Source organism: Cervus canadensis, chromosome 25 (genome assembly GCF_019320065.1).
Source record: "Cervus canadensis isolate Bull #8, Minnesota chromosome 25, ASM1932006v1, whole genome shotgun sequence".
Classification (NCBI taxonomy): domain Eukaryota; kingdom Metazoa; phylum Chordata; class Mammalia; order Artiodactyla; family Cervidae; genus Cervus; species Cervus canadensis.
In genome coordinates this window covers 14,649,250-14,671,824 of record NC_057410.1, presented here as the reverse complement: position 1 = coordinate 14,671,824, position 22,575 = coordinate 14,649,250, and the positions used below count along the sequence as shown (strand labels likewise).

Sequence of the window (22,575 nt, the reverse complement as noted above, 5' to 3'; positions counted from 1 at the left end):
ATATGTCAAGCCTGTAATATTGTGACCCTGCTTATTTAACTTATATGCAGAGTACATCATGTAAATGGTGGGCTGATTGAAGCACAGGCTGGAATCAAAATTACCAGGAGGAATATCAATAACCTCAGATATGCAGATGACACCACCCTAATGGCAAAGAGCGAAGAGAAACTAAAGAACATCTTAATAAAAGGGAAAGAGGAGAGTGAAAAAGCTGGCTTAACATTCAACATTCAAACAACTAAGTTCATGGCATCTGGCCCCATCACTTCATGGTAACCAGATGGGGAAAAAATGGAAACAGTGGCACACTTTATTTTCTTCAGCTCCAAAATCACTGCAGATGGTGATTGCAGCTAGATAGTCAAAAGACACTTGCTACTTGGAAGAAAAACTTTGGGAAACCTAGACAGTGTATTAAAAAGCAGAGACATTCCTTTGCTGACAGTGGTCCATATAGTCAAAGCTATGGGCTTTCTAGTAGTCATGTACAGATGTGAGAGCTGGACAGTGAAAAAGGATGAGTGCCAAATAACTGATGCTTTGAAACTGCAGTACTGGAGAAAACTCTTGAGAGTCCCTTGGACTGCAAGGAGATCAAACCAGTCAATCCTAAAGCAAACCAACTCTGAATAGTCATTGGAAGGGCTGATGCTGAAGGTGAAACTCCAATACTTTAGCCACCTGATACTAAGAGCCAACTCATTGGAAAAGACCCTAATTCTGGGAAAGATTGAAGGGGATGGCAGAGGACACGATGGTTGAATGGCATCATTGACTCAATGGACATGAGTTAAACAAACTCCAGGAAATAGTGGACAGGAAGCCTGGCATGCTGCAGTCCATGGGGTGACAAAGAAGTCGTACAAGACTGAGTGACGAACAACCGCAACAATTGTTTTAGTAATGTGTGTACCTAAAAAAAATACCATATTATACTCCTTTGAATTCCTAACATCAGCCATACCAGTTTTGCAAACAGAAATGCAGATTAGTCTTGAAATTTTTCTGCTTCGAAAGGGATGTAAAGTTGTTTTTACAAATATTTCTGGTTAGAAAGAATCAGAAGTTTCATCTTAATGTAATTTTTTCATGTTTAGAAAACGAATTTGAAGTTTGTTAGCTCTGTAAGTGGACTTTCCTGGTATATCAGCTGGTAAAAAATCCACCTGCAATACAGGACACCCTGGTTTGATTCCTGGGTCAGGAAGATCCCTGGGGAAGGGATAGACTACCCACTCCAGCATTCTTGGGCTTCCCTGGTGGTGGCTCAGATGGTAAAGAATCTGCCTGCACTAGGGGAGACCTGGGTTCCATCTCCGGGCTGGTACGCTCCCTTGGAGGAGGGCATGGCAACTCACTCCAGTATTCTTGCCTGGAGGAGTCCCCACGGACAGAAGAGCCTGGTGGGCTGCAGTCCATGGGGACCCAAAGAATCAGACATGATTGAGTGACTAAGACAGCACAGCTCTATCAGTATTTTATATCCAACTGAACAAGAATCATGCTTTCAACTGAACTTTTCTGATTGTTAGCTGAAAATCAAATCTAGAATAATTTTCTTCTCTTGAACTATTTCTTTTTGACCAACTTTTATTTTTTATCTTTCCAGTTTTATTGAGAAGTAATTGATGTAGAACAGTGTGTGAGTTTAAGGTGTAATGATTTTATATATATGCATATATATTCTTTTTTGTGTTTGATGAGAACTTTAAAAATCTACTCTCTTAGCAACTTTCAGAAATACAGTATGGTATTGTATCATCACTATGATGTATATTACATCCCAGGAACTTATTTATATTTGTATTATAACTGGAAGATTTTACCCTTTGACCAGCTTCACTCATTTCTCCTACCTGCTGATCCCTGGCATCCATCAATCAGTTGTTTCTGTGACTTTGATTTTCTTAGATTCCACATATAAGTGAGATCATACAATTTTTGCCTCTGTTCGTCTTTTTTCACTGACCTAATACCCTCAAGATTTATCCACATTGTTGCAAATAGCATAATTTCCTACTTTTTAATGGCTGTATTCCTGTTCTAATTTTAGTATATCTTTTAATTGAAATAAAACACCCAGGTGAAGGGTATACATCATATAAAGCAAAGTAAAAGTAAAGTAGCTCAGTCGTGTCCGACTCTTTGCGACCCCACGGACTGTAGCCTACCAGGCTCCTCTGTCCACGGAATTTTCCAGGCAACAGTACTGGAGTGGGTTACCATTTCCTTCTCCAGGATACATCAGATAGCACACTGAATTTGTTAGATGCAAATACATCATGTAACCACCCTCATATGAAGAGTAGAATATCACTAGCATTCAGGAATTCTGACTGTGCCCTTCCTTCCTCCCAGATTAAACCTGAATCCTAACTTCTAGCACTGTAAAATAGTTTTGCATATTTTTAAGCCTCAAGTAAATAAAATCATATATTTATATATTTATTCATGTCTAGTTTGTGTCTCTCAGAATTATGTCTATGGAATCTATCCATGCATGTGGCAAAGTTTTTTATATTTGTGGCTGTATGATTTTCTATTTTTTTAATATATCCCAATTTATTTATCCATTCTACTCTGGACAGATTTTTGGATTATCACCAGTTGCTGAATATTATGATTATGATAATATTATATTATGATTATGACTGGAATATTACAATACATGTGTTTTAGATCTTATCATTGTAATTTGGTATTGTCTGTACATGTAGGAGTAAAATTTCTGAGCCACAGGGTATGTGTATTTTCATCTTCAGTAAATACTGATTAATTGTTTTCCAGAATTTTTCACACACCATTCTCACTGTACTATGTCTTTGTTGGTACTTTGTATTGTTAATTAAAAAAATATATTTCCATTTGGATATTAACTTCCTGATAATTCTGAGCACACTTTGGTAGGCCTAATAGCCATTTGGTTACCCCCTTATGAAGTGTATGTTCAGGTGTTTTCCTTATTTTCTTGCTTCTTTCCTTATTATGTCTTGCAAATATCTTTTCCTCTGTAGTAGCATGACTTTTTTACTCTTTGAACTATATATTTTGTTGAACAGAGGTTCGTAACTTTAATTTAGGTGGTAATAGTAATTTATTCCTTTCTGATCTCTTTTGTTCTGTTTAAGGAATATTTGTTACTTGAAGCCCATGATGATGTTTCCAGTGTTATATTCTATAAGTTTTATTGTTTTAACTTTCATATTTAGATCTATGATTCCTCTGGGATTAATTTTTGTGTATGATTTGAGGTAAGACTTACTTTGATTCAGGGGCATTTGTTGAAGATATTTTCTTTCTTTATTGCACAAGCTTATGTCCTTTGACATTAATGAAGTGACTAAATATGTGAGGACATTGTTTAGGATTCTGTTTATGTTTATCCTATGCTATCTTAAGAAGTAGTTGTATGTATTTTGTAGTTATTTTCTGTTTTGTTTTTTTCAGGATTTTCTAGGTCAGAGGTCAAGATATAAGGAACAAGATACAAATAGGGACCGGGGTAAATATTTTAGACTAGGTTTCCCCTATGTTCTCTGGGGCTATTGTAGCATAAATGCACCATAGACAATATATGAATGGTTAATTAGGGCTATGCCCCAATGAACCTTAATTTACAAATGGGTGGAAGGCCAGATTTGACTTACAGGAAAATGGTTTTCTGAACACATAAGATATTCTTGGCTTTTTCCATCACCATAAAAGTTTTAGAATTTGTCAGTTTATACACGCACATGCATAAACGCATATACACACATGGGTGTACACACACACAAGCTTGAGATTTGAGTTTGTATTATAGATTATTAATAATTTCAGAGAACTGAAGTATGTAAAATAGCATGCCTTGTAACTCATGAATATGGTATTGCTTTATTTATTTAAATTTTCTTTAGTTTTTCTGAATAATATTTTATAGTTTCTGTGGGAGGGTCTTGTACATCTTTATTGTATTTTGTATTTGTTTCTAGTGATCAGATATTTTTGATGCTTAAGTAACTTGTCATTTCTTATTTTTGTTTATTATTGTGGCATGTAAAATATTATTTGATTTTTTGAATAATTGAGGTCACCTTGCTTAACTTGCTAATAGTAATTTGTGAATTAAAAAAATTTTCTTCATACACTCTTGTAATCTATACCTAATGTCTTATTTTTTTCCTTTCTAATCATGATGTTTATTGTACTGACAACTACCTCTGCACAGTGTTGAATTAAAGCAGAGGTAGGATTCATTCTTGTCTTGTTCCTGACACTAAGGGTAAAATTTTCATATATTTGCATCTATGAGATGTTTATATGATTTTTCTTTAGTTTGTAAAAGTAGTTAATTACATGCCTCATTTTCAGTATTAAAACAAATATATTTCAGGAATAGTCCAACAGATTCATGATATATTGGAGTGAAGACTAACATTTTCCAGTCCTGTGGCCACTGCTGAATTTTCCAAATTTGCTGACATATTGAGTGCAGCACTTTAACAGCACCATCTTCTAGAACTTGAAATAGCTCAGCTGGAACTCCATCACCTCCACTAGCTTCGTTTGTAGTGATGCTTCCTAAGGCCCACCTGACTTCAGACTTCAGGATGTCTGGCTCTAGATGAGTGAACGCAACATCATGGTTATCTGGGTCATTATGTTCTTTTTTGTATAGTTCTTCTGTGTATTCTTGCCACCTCTTCTTAATATCTTCTGCTTCTGTTAGGTCCATTCTGCTTTGTCCTTTATGGTACACATCTTTGCATGAAATATTCCCTTGGTATCTCTAATTTTCTTGAAGAGATCTCTAGTCTTTCCCATTCTATTTTTTCCCCTCTATTTCTTTGCATTGATCACTGAGGTAGGCTTTCTTACGTCTCCTTGCTATTCTTTGGAACTCTGCATTCGGATGGGTATATCTTTACCTTTAGTGTCTAGTCTTTTCTCAGCTATTTGTAAGACCTCTTCAGACAACATTGGGTCTTAAATTATTCCAAATTTGCCCAGTGGGAACACCTTAAAGCTAGCTTTGATGTCTGTTAAAAGTTACCCTGTCATTCTTTTAGCTTGTCCTTATTTCCTGAGAAAAGATGTTCAGGGTTTTTATTCTTTTCTGGAAATGCTTCTTGCCTTAAATTCTACTTTGCTTATTAAGTGAATAATTAAAACTGTTTGCATTTGTGTAATGTTTATATCATTTATCTTACCTCATGGATTTGCTTTTGACTTTCTCATGTTTTATATTTGGCATGTATCTCAAAAGCAGTAGACAGTTTGGCTTAAATATAAATTTAAATTCATAATCTTTGTCATTTACTGGGAGTGTTTAGATCATTTATAATTATATCTGCTAAAACATCATTTTACTATTTATTTTTTATTTTATTCACCTATCTTAAATTCTTTATCTTTCCTTTCTTTCCTCCTGTGGATTTGAATATTATATCATCTGTCCTCCTTTCTTTGTATCTATCTATATATCTCTTTATATATTTTCCATTATTACATTGTTAGTTTTACTTTCTTTAACTATTATCTTAATAGCTGCCCTAAAGATTTCAACATACATAGTGGATATTTTAAAATCTGTTATAAACTAGTTTTGTAACAAATTCTCAGAAAGTTCTTGGTCCTCAAAACATTTTAACTCATTATCTCAACTCCTATTCTCTTATCATTGTTAGTTTTGTATATAATATGAAGACACAAGACATTTTAGTATTTTTTTTAATCATTGATAGATTTTAAGATTTTACATATATTTCCCTGTGTTTCCTATCAGGTACTCTTCATTTCTTCATTTATTTGTATGTTTCCTTCAAGGATCATTTTTCATCCTGTATGAAGAAATACCCTTAAAATATCTGTTTGTACAATTTTGCAGTTAGACTATCAGTGAATTTTCTTAATTGTTTTTAAGTGAGGAAATCATTATTTTGTTGTTGTTTTTTTTTTCTCTTTTTCAGTGTTAAAAATAGAGAAAACAAGACAAAAAATAGAAAACACAATGGACTATCATAAGACAAACATCTTTGTAACCATTAGCAAGGTCAAAAATGCACCTTTACCAGCCACCTAGAATTTCCTTCCATGTGCCCCTCCTAATCAGAGCACTCAGTTTTCAAAGGATAATGACATGTGTGTTCATGCATGCACCTTTATTGTTTTATCATCCAAGTGTGTACCCTTTGACATTATAATTTAGTTTTGCATGCTTAAAAGGAATTGGCATGCATTTTCTTTTTGTTTTAACCTATGGCTTTACTTCTATCCTTTAGTTTTCCTTGCAATTTTTCTCTTAGAGAGTTCAGACCATTTTACCTGTAGTATCATAGTCAGGATCTTACTGACCATATGCTTATGGTTCAGTGCATCATGTTTTTCTGTTCTTTGTATATCTTCAATTTGACAAACTGACTCAAAAGGATGATCAGACACAGGTTCAGTTCTTCCTACAAATCTGTTGTTGGTGGTGTGAACGTTCATTAGGAGGCACTTTTTTTTGCTGTTAGTATCCTTTGATGTTTATTACCTAAATAATCAGGAATTTTCACTTGCTAGTTGGAATTATCCTATTTTATATCAACATTGTCAAATCATATTGCCATTGCATACTCTCATTTAGACCTAATTGAAGCTTAGTTCTGTAAGTAATTCTCAGCACTAATCCTACTTAGAATGATTTGACTTATGATTTTGTGATTTTTTTACACCAGTGTTAATCTGTATCCAGTAGAAACTGTTACTTAGAACTTTGAATTTTGTACTCTTCATGAACTGGAAATGCTGTCTTCTCATGCTGAGCATGAGATCAAAAGAAAGCAGGAGTAGCAATATTCATATCAGACAAAATAGACTTTAAAATAAAGGCCATTACAAGAGACAAAGAAGAACATTAAATAATGATCAAGGGATCATTCCAAGAAGAAGACATAAAAATTATAAATATATATGCACTCAACATAGGAGCAGCTCAATACATATGGCAAATGCTCACAATTAGCCATCTGTATGTCTTCTTTGGAGAAATGTCTGTTTAGTTCTCTGGCCCATTTTTTGATTGGGTCATTTATTTTTCTGGAATTGAGCTGCAGGAGTTGCTTGTATTATAAAAGGTGAAATTGGGAGTGACACAGTAATAGTGGGGCATTTAACACCACTTTCCACCAAAGGACAGATCATGTGGACAGAAAGTTAACAAGTAAACAGTAGCCTTAAATTACATATTGCGGCAGATGGACCTAATTGATATCTATGGGACATTCCATTCAAAAGCAGTAGAAATATACCTTTTTTTTCCCTCAAATGCACAGGGAAGATTCTCCAGGATAGATCACATCTTGGATTATAAATCATATATTGATAAATTTAAGAATACCGAAATTGTATCAAGTACCTTTTCTGACCACAGTGACATAAGATTAGATATCAACTACATGAAAGAAAACTGTAAAAAACACAGACAACTGGACGCTAAGCCATATGCTTCTAAATAACCAAGAAATTATTTAAAAAATCAAAGAGGAAATAAAAAAATACCTAGAAACTAATGACAGCAAAACACAACTCAAAACATGTGGGATGCAGTAAAAACAGTGCAAAGAGGGAAGGTTATGGCAATACAAGTCCACCTCAAAGAAATGAGAAAAATCTCAAACAAACAGCCTAATCTTATACATAAAACAACTAAAAAAAGAAGAAGAAGAACAGCAACAAAAAACAAAGTTGCTAGAAGGAAAGTTACCATAAAGATCAGACCAGAAATAAATGAAAAAAAATGAAGGAAACAATAGCAACAATCACTAAAACTAAAAGCTGGTTCTTTGTGAAGATAAAACTGAGAAACCATTATCCAGATTAATCAAGAAAAAAAGAAACTCATACAACTCAATATCAGAAAACAAACATCTCAATCAAAACATGGGCATAAGACCTGAGCATAACTTTATCTAAAGAAGACAGAGAGATGTCCAATAAACACGTGAAAAGATGCTCAACATTGCTCATTACTAGAGAAATGCAAATCAAAACTATATTGAGGTCAGAATGGCCATCATCAAAAAATGTACAAACAATAAATGCTGAAGAGGATGTGGGGGAAAAAGGGATTCCCCTTGCACTGTTGGTGGGAATGTAAATTGATACAGCCAAAGAATATTTATAGAGAACAGTATGGAAATTCTTTAAAATCTAGGAATAAATCTACCGTATACCCCAACAATCCCACTACTCTGCATATAACCTGAGAAAACCACAATTCAAAAAGACGTATATAGCCAATATTCAGAACAACTCTATTTTCAATAGCCAGGACATTGAAGCAACCTAGATATCCATCAGCAGTTGAATGGATAAAGATTTTACATATATGTAAGGGAATACTTCTCAACCATAATAGGAATGAATTTGAGTCAGTTACTAGTGGGGTGGATGAACCTAGAGCCTGCTATACAGAGTGAAGTAAGTGAGAAAGATAATAGAAAATATTGCATATTAACACATGTATATGGGATCTAGGAAAATGGTACTGATTTTGTTGAGACGGGATGGAGACTCAGACACAGAGAACAGACTTGCAGACACAGCAGCAGGAGGAGGTGGGATGAATTGAGAAAGTAGCGTTGACATATGTACACTGTTATGTGTTTCATAGATAGCTCGTAGGAAGCTGCTATGTAATACAGGGAGCCCAAACTGGTACCCTGTGATGACCTAGAGGGAAGGGATTTGAGAGAGGGGAAGCTCAGGAAGGAGGGGATTTATATGTAATTATGACTGATATGCATTGTTGTATGGCAGAAACCAACATAACATTTTAAAGTGGTTTTTCTCCAGTTAAAAAGAAAGTTAATATTTGCCTCACATAAAGGAAAATGTCACGGATATCAACCCATATTTCCCAATAAAGTCCTCCTGAATAAATTTAGTCTTTTTTTTTTAATCTTCACACAATAAAACTTGTCACTAACCACAGAATTAATAGCCAGCAATGACATGGTTAAAGTAGTTCCTTAAATTATTGTTATTTTTGTAATTATGATTTAATATTAAATGTTTTAATTAAGGTGTAAAATGTAATCTAATTTTTAAAATTGACAGAGTTTAGTCTTATCTATATTTTATGTGTGTTAATTACAGAGATATAATCAAGATTTTTTTTTTACGGTAATGGATTTATGTTCATCCTAAAAATAAAGGATCCCCCCCAAAATGAATGAAATCCCCTTATATGAAATACTCTGTCTTAACCAAGAATATTGGAAGTCAGTTTACTTCTCTTTGTGTTGTGTGTGTTTGTGAGTACATCTATAACCATCTCATTCATAAATAATGATATAAGATCTAGACAAAATCTTAAAATTTTCTATGTGTCTTATAATTAAGTGAATTTGAAATCATTGATTTGGAAAAAAATAAATCTTATATAATGAGTTATATGACAGTACTCTTATCTTTTACCCTCAGATGAAAAGATCCATGGATTCTGTGGTAATCCTATTGTTTAACTCCCAGTAAGAGTTGTTTACCAATGTAAATCTGTAATTTTGGTTGTTTGTGTGTGTGTGTGTATATGAGCATGTGCATGTGTGAACCAATGCACTTGCCCATGCTTACGCTTGGCATCCTTTATGCAGGTTAAATATGTATCTTCCTAAACTGGAACTTTTTTTTTAACCTAAGTTTATCTTAATATTATGTCTGCAATATTCAGTTTATCTAATCTTGTCTAATCTCTGGAGACCGTCCTCTGTATATCACGGCTACTCAGGTTTAGTTCTAATTTAATAACTGATATAAAGAATGTGCTGTAGTCCACATGAGCTCTTTTTCTCCATGGCTTTCATTTAGACAAATGAAATGATGTGAGATAGAATGATTGTTCTGCCTTCCACCATATAGTAAACCTTCATGAACATTTTTCTCATAACAGAGTTCATTTGCTTGGTGCAATCCATAGATGAATGTTCTTTCCAGTATAGCTCTTGTGGAGCAGTTTAACAATTAGTTGATTTAAAAATCAGGACTATTTCCATTCTGTTATTTTCAGCAAGATTTGTTCCTACATGGAAAAAACAGGTATTTATCCAATTAGCTCAAGTATAAAACAAAGGAAAACTTCCAATGACATGATTGTGAATTGTATTTTATTTTTTTGTGTAAAGTTTTTACAACAAATAGTGTTTTGTTTTCTAATAAAATTAACAGTTTACATACTTTTTCAAATAACTTAAAACTTTCACATTTGTGGAGAAAAAAACCTTTTTTTTCTAACAGTTTTCTATTTATGAGATAAGGAAATTTAATGCCATATAATTATGTTAAAACATTCTCCTGTCCATGTATTTATACATGTTCCTTGTGTCAGAGATTATTGTAATTAGGTGTGTAGGTACTTCTAAAAATTCAGTATTGTTGATATTCAGAAAAAGATGTTTTAGGATACTGGTTGCAATTTTTTAAAAAGTAGTTGTTTCTGGGTATATACAATTAATAAATATTAATAATTCTCTTTCCTCAAAATTGTAACTCTTTGTGGCCTGCACAGAATAATATGCAACTATCCACTTTCCAATGAATTAGAAAGATTTTATTTTGTGATTTAAGGTATCAGCTAAGATCTAAACTTGAGTTTGAGCAAACTTCAGGAGATAGTGAAGGACAGGGAAGCCTGGTATGCTGCAGTCCATAGGGGTTGCAAAGAGTCAGACATGACTTAGCAACTAGACAAAAACAACAACAACACAAATTTTATTTAAGTCAAGAAGATTAATCACTTGGTTGATAGTTAATAATTCCACGCTCTGGGTAAAAATTAACATTTTTTCTGTGAGATGAACTGTTGTAGTTTGTCTATAAATTTCTCATTATGCCAGTTTGCACGTTTTATGAGGAAGTTTCTACAAACCTCTTATCCTTATTCCTTAGAGGGCAGAGAGAATGAAAACCATAATCACAGAAAACTAACCAAACTGATCACATGGATCACAGTCATGTCTAACTCAAGTGAAACTATGAGCTATGCCATGTAGGGCCACCCAAGACGGATGGGTCATGCTGGAGAGTTCTGACAAAATGTGGTCCACTTAAGAAGGGAATGGCAAACCACTTCAGTATTCTTCCCTTGAGAACCCCATGAACAGTATGAAAAGGCAGAAAGATATCACCCTGAAAGATGAACTCCCCAGGTTGGTAGGTGCCCAGTATATACTGGGAAAGAGTGGAGAAATAACTTCAGAAAGAATGAAGAGACAGAACCAAAGTGAAAACAATGCCCAGTTGTGGATGTGATTGGAGATGGAAGTAAAGTCCGATGTGGTAAAGAACAATATTGCATAGGAAAATGGAATGTTAGGTCCATGAATCAAGGTAAATTGGAAGTGGTCAGACAGGAGATGGCAAGAGTGAGCATTGACATTTTAGGAATCAGTGAATTAAAATGGATTGGATTGTGTGAATTTAATTTGGATGACCATTACGTCCACTACTGTGGACAAGAATCATTTAGAAGAGAAGGAGTAGCACTCATAGTAAACAAAAGAGTTCAAAATCCAGTACTTGGGTGCAGCCTCAAAAATGACAGGATGATCTCTGTTTGTTTCCAAGGCAAACCATTCAGTATCACAGTAATCCAAGTCTATGCCCCAACCACTAATGCCAAAGAAGCTGAAGTCAAATGGCTCCATGATAACCTATAATATCTTCTAGATCTAACATTAAAAAAAATGTTCTTTTCATCAGCAGAGACTGGAATGCAAAAGTAGGAAGTCAAAAGATACCTGGAGTAACAGGCAAATTTGGCCTTGTAGAATGAAGCAGGGCAAAGGCTAACAGAGTTTTGCCAAGAGAACACATGGTCATAGCAAATCCTGTTTTCAAAAACACAAGAGAAGACTCTACACATGGACATCACCGGATGGTCAACATAAAATCAGATTGATTATATTCTTTGCAGCCAAAAATGGAAAAGCTCTATACATTCAGCAAAAACAAGACCAGGATCTGACTGTGGTTCAGATCATGAACTCCTTATTGCCAAATTCAGACCTAAATTGAAGAAAACAGGGAAAACCACTAGGCCATTCAGGTATGACCTAAATCAGATCCCTTACAATTATACAGGGAAAGTGACAAACATGCAAGGAATTAGATCTGATAGACAGATTACCTGAAGAACTATGGACAGAAGTTCATGACATTGTACAGGAGGTGGTGATCAAAACCATCCCCAAGAAGAAAAAATGCAAAAAGGCAAAATGGTTGTCTGAGGAGGCCTTACAAATAGCTGAGAAAAGAAGAGAAGTGAAAGGCAAGGGAGAAAAGGAAAGATTTATACATCTGATGAGGAATTCTGAATAATAGAAAGGAAAGTAAAGAAAGCTTTGCTAAGTGAACAATGAAAAGAAATAGAGGAAACAACAGAATGGGAAAGGCTAGAGATCTCTTCAAGAAAATTAGACATACCAAGGAAAAATTTCATGCAAAGACAGGCACAATAAAGGATAGAAACATTATGGACCTAACAGAAGCAGAAGATAATAAGAGGTGGCAAGAATACACTGAACTATACAAAAAAGAACATAATGACCCAGATAACCATGATTGGGTGATCACTCACCTAGGGCCAGACATCCTGGAATGTGAGGTCAAGTGGGCCTTAGGAAGCACCACTATGAACAAATCTAGTGGAGGTGATGATATTCCACCTGAACTATTTCTGATCCCCAAAAAATATGCTCTGAGAGTGCTGCACTCAATATGCCGGCAAATGTGGAAAACTCTTCATTGGCCACAGGACTGTAAAAAGTCAGTTTTCATTCCAATCCCAAAGAATGTTCAAACTACCGCACAATTGCACTCATCTCACACACTATCAAAGTAATGCTCAAAATTCTCTAAGCTGGCTTCAACAGTATGTGAACTGAGAACTTCCAGATGTTCAAGCTGGATTTAGAAAAGGCAGAGAAACCAGAGATCAAATTGCCAACATACGTTAGATCATAGAAAAAGCAAGAGAATAAAAAAAAAAAAACACCATCTATTTCTGCTTTATTGACTACACGAAAGCCTCAGACTGTGTGCTCACAGCAAATTGGAAAATTCTTCAGTTCAGTTCAGTCACTCAGTCGTGTCCAACTCTTTGCGACCCCTGTAGACTGAAGCACGCCAGCTTCCCTTCCATCATCAACTCCCAGAGCATGCTCATATTTATATCCATCGAGTCAGTAATGCCATCCAACCATCTCTTTCTCTGTCATCCCCTTCCCCTCCCATCTGCAATCTCTCCCAGCATCAGGGTCTTTTCCAATAAGTCAGTTTTTTGCATCAGGTGGCCAAAGTATTGGAGTTTCAGCCTTAGAATCAGTTCTTCCAATGAATATGGAGTACTGATTTCCTTTAGAGTGGACTGGTTGGATCTCCTTGCAGTCCCTTCAGTCCTTGCAGTTCCTTGCAGAAAGGAACTAAGAGTTCTTTCCAACATAACAGTTCAAATGCATCAACTCTTTGCCTCTCAGCTTTCTTTATAGTCCAACTATCCCATCCATGCATGACTACTGGAAAAACCATTGCCTTGACTAGATGGACCTTTGTTGGTTAAGTAATGTCTTTGCTTCTTACTATGCTGTATAGATTGGTCATAACTTTTTTTCCAATGAGCAATTGTCTTTTAATTTCATGGTTGCAGTCACCATTTGCAGTGATTATGGAGCCCCCCAAATAAAGTCTGTCACTATTTCCACTATTTCCCCATCTATTTGCCATGAAGTGATGGGACTGGATGCCATGATCTTAGTTTTCTGAATGTTGAGTTTAAGCCAATTTTTTCACTTTCCTCTTTCACTTTCATCAAGATGCTCTTTAGCTCTTCTTCGCTTTTGCCATAAGGGTGGTGTCATAATTTTCCACAGTTTGCTGTGATCCACACAGTCAAAGTCTTTGGCATACTCAATAAAGCAGAAGTAGATGTTTTCTTGGAACTCTCTTGCTTTTTTGATGATGCAACGGATATTGGCATTTTGGTATCTAGTTCCTCTGCCTTTTTAAAATCCAGATTGAACATCTGGAAGTTCACGGTTCATGAACTGTTGAAGCCTGGCTTGAAGAATTTTAAGCATTACTGTGCTAGCATGTGAGATGAGTGCAATTGTGCAGTAGTTTGAGTGTTCTTTTGGCATTGCCTTTCTTTGGGATTGGAATGCCAAACATTCTTTGTCATTGCCTTTCTTTGGGATTGTATTGGAAAATTCTTCAAGACATGGGAATACCAGACTACCTTTTTTCTTCCTGAGAAATCTGTATGTAGCTCAAGAAGCAACAGTTAGAACAGCACATAGAACGATGAACTGGTTCCAAATTGAGAAAGGAGTATGTCAAGGCTGTGTATTGTCACCCTGCTTATTTAACTTATATGCAGAGTACATCATGCAAAATGCTGGGCTGGATGAAGCACAAGCTGGAATCAAGAATTCCGGGACAAATACAGGTAACCTAAGATATGCCAATACCACCACCCTATGTCAGAAAGCACTGGGATGGTAGCTGTGTTATAAAATAAATATTTCAGTTTAAATGTTAATTGTGAGGACCCCATAAGAATACAACATGTATAAGTCAACAAGAGAGTTGTATGCATGAGTCTTTGTTGTTGTTGTTCAGCCACCATGCCATGTCCAACTCTTTGTGACCCTGTGGACTGCAGCATGCCAGGCTTCCCTGTCCCTCACCACCTCCTGGAGCTTGCCCAAGTTCATGTCCCTTGAATCTGTGATTCCATCCAACCATCTCATCCTCTGTCACCCTCTTCTCTTTCTGCCTTCAATCTTTCCCAGCATCACAGTCTTTTCTAATGAGTCTGCTGGTCACATAAGGTGGACAAAATATTGGAGCTTCAGCTTCAACATCAGTTCTAAGAAAGAGTTGCTTTCCTTTAGGATTAACTGGTTTGATCTCCCTGCTTTCCAAGGGATTCTCTTTTCCAGAACCACAGTTTGAAAGCATCAGTTCTTCAGTGCTCTGCCTTCTTTGGCTTCCCTGATAGTGAAGTTGGTAAAGAATCCACCTGCAATGCAGGAGACCCCAGTTTGATTCCTGGGTCAAGAAGATCCACTGGAGAAGGGATAGGGTAACCCCTCCAGTATTCTTGTCCTTCCCTTGTGGCTCAGCTGTTAAAAAATCTGCCTGTACTGAGGGAAACCTGGGTTTGATCCCTGGGTTGGGAAGATCCCCTGGAGAAGGGAAAGGCTATCCACTCCAGTATTCTGGCCTGGAGAATTCCATGGACTATTATATAGTACATGGGGTCACAAAGAGTCAGACATGCCTGAGTGACTTTCACTTTACTGCCTTCTTTATTTTCCAGCTGTCACATCTGTACATGACTATTGGAAAGACCATAGATTTGACTATATGGACCTTTGTCAGCAAAGTGATGTCTCTGCTTTTAAACACAGTGTCTAGGTTTGTCAGAGATTTCCTGCCAATAAGTCTTCTAATTTCTGGCTGCAAGTCACCATCCATATTGATTTTAGAGCCCAGAAAGAGGAAATTGGTCACTGCTTCCGCTATTTCCCCTTCTTTTTGCCATGAAGTGATGGGACCAGATGACATGATCTTAGTTGTTTTTTTTTTAGTATCGAGTTTTTGTTTTTAATTGTAGTGGTTTTTGCCATACGTTGACATGAATCAGCCATGGATTTACTTGTATTCCCCATCCCGATCCCCCCTCCCACCTCCCTCTCCACCCGATCCCTCTGGGTCTTCCCAGTGCACCAGCCCTGAGCACTTGTCTCATGCATCCAACCTGGGCTGGTGATCTGTTTCACCCTAGATAATATACATCTTTCAATGCTGTTCTCTCTGAACATCCCACCCTCGCCTTCTCCCACAGAGTCCCAAAGTCTGTTCTGTACATCTGTGTCTCTTTTTCTCTTTTGCATATAGGGTTATCGTTACCACCTAAGCCAGCTTTTTCACTCTTCTCCTTCACCTTTATAAAGAGGCTCTTTAGTTCCTCTTTGCTTTCTGCCATTAGAGCGGTATCATCTGCATGTCTGAGGTTGTTGATATTTCTCCCTGCAGTCTTGATTCCAGCTTCTGCTTCATCCAGCCTGGCATTTCTGCATGATGTGCTCTGCATATAAGTTATATAAACAAAGTGACAATAAACAGCCTTGTCATACTCCTGTCTCAGTCCTGAGCCAGTCAGTAGTTCCATACAGGGTTCTAACTGTTGCTTATTTAACAGCATACAAGTTTCTCAGGAAGGGAGGTGAGATCGTCTGATATTCCCATCTCTTTAAGAGTTTTCCACAGTTTGTCATGATCCACACGGTCAAAGGCTTTAGTGTAGTCAGTGAAACAGAGGTAGATGTTTTTCTGGAATTCCCTTGCTTTGTATGATCCAGAAAATGTTAGCAATTTGCTCTCTAGTTTCTTCGCTTTTTCTAAACCCAGCTTGAACGTCTGGAAGTTCTCGGTTCATGTAATGCTGAAGCCTAGCTTGGAGGATTTTGAGCATAACCTTAGTAGCCTTGGAGATGAATACAATTGTCCAGTGGTTTGGACATTCTTTAGTACTGCCCTTCTTGGGAATTGAGATGAAGATTGAACTTTTCTACTCCTGTGGCCACTGTGGGGTTTTCCAAATTTGCTAACATATTGAGTGCAGTGCTTTAATAGCATCATCTTTTAAGATTTTAAATAGCTCAGCTGGAGTTCCATCACCTCCACCAGCTTTACTGGCAGCAGTGCTTCCTCACACCCACTTGACTTCACACTCCAGAATGTCTGGCTCTGAGTGAAAGAGCACCATTGTGGTTATCCGGGTCATTAAGATCCTTTTTGTACAGTTCTTCTGTACAAAAGTTCTTGATTTCTTCTGCTTCTATTAGGTCTTTACTGTTTCTGTCTTTTATTGTGCCCATCTTTGCATGAAATATTCCTTTGATTTTTCCAAATTGCTTGAAGATATTACTAGTCTTACCCTTTCTTTAGTTTTTCTCTGTTTCTTTGCATAGTTCATTGAAGAAGGCATTGTCTCCCCTTGCTATTCTATGGAACTCCGCATTTAGTGAGTGTACCTTTCCCTTTCTCCCTTGCTTTTTGCTTCTCTTCTTTCTTCCACTCTTTGTAAAGACAACTAGTTTGCCTTCTTTGTCAGACAACCACTTTGCCTTCTTGCATTTCTTTTTCTTTGGGATAGTGTTGTTCGCTCCCTTCTCTACAATATGATGGACCTCTGTCCTTAGTTCTTCAGGCAATCTGTTTACTAGATCTAATACCTTGATTCTACTTGTCACCTCCGCTGTATATTTATGGGGGATTTTATTTAAGTCATATCTGACTGGCCTAGTGGTTTTCCCTGCTTTCTTTAGTTTGAGCCTGATTTTTGCTGTGATGATGATCTGACCCACAGTCAGCTCCAGGTCTTGTTTCTGCTGACTGTATACAGCTTCTCCGTCTTTGTCTACAAAGAATGTAATCAATCTGATTTCGGTATGACCATTTGGTGAAATCCATGTGTAAAGTCATCTCTTGTATTGTTGAAAAACGATGTTTGCTATGACCAGCATGTTCTTGTGGCAGAATTCTGTTAGCTTTTGCCCCATTTCATTTTGTACTTTGAGTCCAAACTTGCCTGTTACTCCAGGAATCTCTTGACTTCCTACTTTTGCCTTCCAATCCCCTATGATGAATAGGACATGGTTTTTTTGCTATTAGTTCTAGGAGATCTTCTAGGTCTTCATAGAACTTATCAACTTCAGCTTCTTCTAAATCCATGGTTGGAGCATAGAGTTGTATTACTGTGATGTTGAATGGGTTGCTCTGGAAACGAGCTGAGATCATTCTGTCATTTTTAAGGTTGCATGCAAGTACTGCATTTCAGACTCTTTAGTTGATTATGAGGGCTACTCCATTTCTTCTAAGGGATTCTTGCCCACAATAGTAGATATAATAGTCATCTGAATTAAATTCACCTATTCCCATCTATTTTAGTTCACTGATTCTTAATATATCGATGTTTATTTACTCTTGCCATCTCCTGCTTAACCACGTCCAATTTACCTTGATTCATGATCCTAACATTCCAAGTTCCAATGGAATATTCTTCTTTTTAGCATTGGATTTTACTTTCATCACTAAGCACATCGACAACTGAGGGTCATTTCTGCTTTGGCCTTGCCACTTCATTCTTTCTGGAACTATTAGTTGTTGTTCTCCACTCTTTCCCAGCAGCATATTGGAGGCCTTCCAACCTGGGGGACTCATCTTTCAGTGTCATATCTTTTTGCCCTTTTATACAGTTCATGGAGTTCTCATGGTTAGTATACTGGAGTGGTTTGCCATTCCCTCCTCCAATGGATCACATTTTGTCAGAACTCCCTGCTATGACACATCCGTCTTTACTTAGAGGCAAATCTGAGGTGATGATATACATTTGGAATTTATCATCATGTAGATGAGATTTAAAGCCAAAGAACAGATTAAATAATCTAATAGAAGAGTAAAGATAAACAGATGAAGAAAGAGATTGCATATCTGAGAATCTAAGAAGAAGAGAAAAATGGGGAAATGTGGTGTCAAAAAATCAGAAGAGGCTGCTTCAAAAAGGAGGAAATCGGCAATTCTGTTCAATGCTACTGAGCAGTCTGATATAATGAAAGCTGAAATGTGACCACTTAATTTAGCAATATGAAGGTCACTGGTGACGTTGTTAAAAGCAATTTCAGGGCTATGTGTCAGGAGGCATATTAGATATTCATATTTAATAGATGCTTAGATAAATTTTAATGGCTTCATGTTAATCTTCTGTTGAGATAGCAGAGTATATTCAGCCACCCACACTGCTGAAAAGTCATTGTCCCTTAAGACAAACTTGTTTTAGTGGCTCAGAGGCCCTTCTTCCAGATATTCAAGCTGAATTTAGAAAAGGCACAGGAACCAGAGATCAAATTGCCAACATCCATTGGATCATCGAAAAAAGCAAGAGAGTCCCAGGAAAATTTCTGCTTTATTGACTACGCCAAAGCTTTTGACTGTGTGGATCACAACAAACTGTGGAAAATTCTGAAAGAGATGGGCATACCAGACCACCTTACCTGCCTCCTGAGAAATCTGTATGCAGGTCAAGAGCAACAGTTAGAACCAGACATTGAGCAACAGACTGGTTCCAAATTGGGAAAGGACTATGTCAAGGCTGTATATTGTCACCCTGTTTATTTAACTTATATGCATAAACTTATATAAGTTTAACTTATGTAACTTAACTTTCATCATGTGAAATGCTGGGCTGGATGAAGCACAAACTGGGATCAAGATTGCTGGGAGAAATATCAATAACCTCAGATATGCAGATGATACCACCCTTATGGCAGAAAGCGACGAGAAACTGAAGAGCTCTTGATGAAGGTGAAAGAGGAGAGTGAAAAATTTGGCTTAAAACTGAACATTCGAAAACCCAAGATCATGGCATCTGTCCCATCACTTCATGGCAAATAGATGGGGAAACAATGGAAACAGTGACAGATTTTATTTTCTTGGGATTCAAAATCACTGCAGAAGGTGACTGCAGCCATGAAATTAAAAGATGATTGCTCTGTGGAAGAAAAGCTATGACCAACTTAGACAGGATATTAAAAAGCAGAAGCGGAGACTTGACTTTGGCAACAAAAGTCTGTCTAGTCCAAGCTATGTTTTTTCCAGTAGTCATGTATGGATGTGAGAGTTGGACCATAAAGAAAGCTGAGTGCTGAAGAATTGATGGTTTTGAACTGTGGTGTTGAAGAAGACACGAGAATCCCTTGGACTGCAAGAAGATGAAACCAGTCAATCCTAAAGGAAACCAGTTCTGAATATTCATTGGAAGGACCGATGCTGAAATTGAAGCTCCAATACTTTGGCCACCTGATGCAAAGAATTGTCTCATTGGAAAAGACCCTGATGCTGGGAAAGATTGAAGGCGGGAGGAGAAGGGGATGACAGAGGAAGAGATGGTTGGATGGCATTACCAACTTGATGGACATGAGTTTGAGTAAACTCTGGGAGTTGGTGATGGACAGAATATCCTGGTGTGCTGTAGTCAATGGGTCAGAAAGAGTCAGGCACAACTGAGTGACTGAACTGAACTGAGGCCCAAGTTGCTGGCTTACATGCAACTCAGTAAACCTTACCATGAGAATTCCACTCTATCTTCTTCCTTCTGAGTGAGGGTTTGTGTTAAAATCCACAAGAGGGATTGGAGTGCTGAGGAATATGGGCACTGGGTGAGTTTCTCTTTGAGAGTGTTATACATTTGCTCATTTGATATGTTTTGCTTTGGTCTGAGAACCGTTTTGCCTCCTGGCAGGACAAAGGCTGGGAGGGCTCTGATTCTCTCTGATTCAGATTTTTACTTCTTGACCTCTGCACTGCTTTTGTTGGGTGCATGGGTTGCCCTGGGTTATTTGGTACATGTCCTTATTCCCATTTCTTTAAAATTAAAGACCAGGGATAGGCTTATTTTTGAATCTTCCCAGGGCCTAATATATTCTATGCTGAAATAGAGAAGAGTCCTAGAAAGAATGAAAGTAGATTTTGTAACCAAAGTGAGTTAGGTTGGGACACTATACATCAATTGTCTCATCTTTAAACAAGAATACTAATACCTACCTTGTGGAGTTATGATAAAGATTTAAAGCAATGCGTGAAAAGTGCTTAGAACAAAGTAAGTGAAAGTATTAGTCTCTCAACTGTGTCTGACTCTTTGTGACCCCATGGACCATAGTCTGTCAATGGGAATTCCAGGCAAGAAAACTGGAAGGGGTTGCTGTGGGGAGAGAGCAAATTAGCCCAGATGGCTGCTCAGGCTCACCCACCTCACCTTTTGTAAATACCATGTAAGAGCTGAGGTCGTTTGTAGCACCGCACATGGGCAACGTGGGGTACTGGCTTGGTCACAGGCTACTTTGTGCAGTAGGGATAGAAGAGCTCCACCTAAAAAGCAGTGGTCACTACTGCTGCATCATCACAGCTGTGTCCGTTGGGTCAGCCATGAGAAGAGAGAATATAGCGTGTCTACTGCTACAGCTGCTGCATCAGCCAGGAGTGAACACTCTTACGGCCTCTGCGCCAGCCAGGAGAGAGGTTTGCGTTGTGTCAGGTTATGCTATGGCTGCCGCTTTGTCTGCTGTGTCAGCCAGGAGAGAATAAATGTGTCTGCAGTTCCTAGCTCTCCTCAAGGCTTCTTCCAGCCTTGTACTTCGTGCCTTGCCTGCCATGGGCTCAGCAAACAGTACAGACAGTGTGAACAGCAAGACAGTTGGCACCGTGAGTAGCATTAGCAATGCAGTTGCCATTCCAGTATCCAGGGGATCTTCCCAAACCAGGGATCGAACCCACGTCTCTTACATCTCTCACCCTGGCAGGCAGATTACCGTCTGAGCCGCCAGAGAAGAACAAAGTAAAGTACTCAATAAGTGGTGACTGTAATTAGTATTATTGATCAGATAAATGTTTAATATTTTTGAAATGTTGAATTAGTTACCTGGGTTATGATTTGCCTTTATGATTTTGGTCCAAGATATAAAACACTGCCCAATGCATAAGCTTCTGCAACCTAGTTCTTTTTTGGATAGTTAGTAATAGCCATAATGAATCTTCATAATCAATATTTTCTATCATAGTTTTATTATCACAATTTATGTGATAAACTCAAGACCTTTACTTTATGGTGGATTAATAATTTTCTTGCTGTTTAGCCACTAAGTTGTGCTGGACTCTTTTATGATCCTATGGACTGTAGCCTACCAGGGTCTTCTGTCCATGGGATTTCCCAGACAGTATTCTACTGGAGTGGGTTGCCATTTTCTTCTCAGGGGATTGAACCTGGGATTCAGTCTTCTCCCTGGGATTTCTGGCCCAGGGATTGAACCTGCATCTTTTGCATTTGCAGGCAGATTCTAGTTATTTTCTTATTCCTAATAAAAAGTTTTTCTTTGAACTTTAGTAAGTTAGTTCTCTGATAAGACAGCATGCATAATATTTTCATGGGGTTCTCAAGATGTGAATAAATGACTCATTGGGAAAGGCCCTGATGCTGGGAAAGATTGAAGGCAGGAGGAGAAGGGGACAACAGAGGATGAGATGGTTGGATGGCATCACTGACTGGATGGATATGACTTTGAGCAAGCTTCAGGAATTGGTGATGGACAGGGAAGTCTCGTGTGCTGCAGTCCATGGGGTCGCAAAGTTTCGGACGTGACTGAGCCACTTAACTGAACTGAAGTGAACTGATAATATTGTTCAGAACTAAAAGTTAAGATTCCCTCTAGAATTCCATGTCAGTAGAAGGGGAAGAAGGAAAGCCCAATACAAAAAAAGAGATATGAGATTTGTATTTTTGATCATCTTTGAAAGCAGTGCAGATGACCCTCCTTCACATTGCAAGGAAAGAGTACGAGATATGGAGTTTTGTTTATTGGTTTCCACTTCCCCTAAGATGGAAAAGCTTATTTTTTTAAGCAAAAATAATACAGTAGCTTAAAAACATGCAAGAATCATAGGTCTCATTTTGACTGTCTAGATACTTTAAGAATTAAAAGAGAAGGAAACAAA

General features: G+C 37.4%; 1 protein-coding gene across 1 annotated transcript in view; it reads left to right on the top strand.

The window, feature by feature from the left end:
* Nucleotides 1–22,575, top strand: part of CPNE8 (copine 8) — a 260,545-nt gene that overhangs the window by 53,756 nt on the left and 184,214 nt on the right. The gene's annotated exons all lie outside the window — the stretch shown is intronic.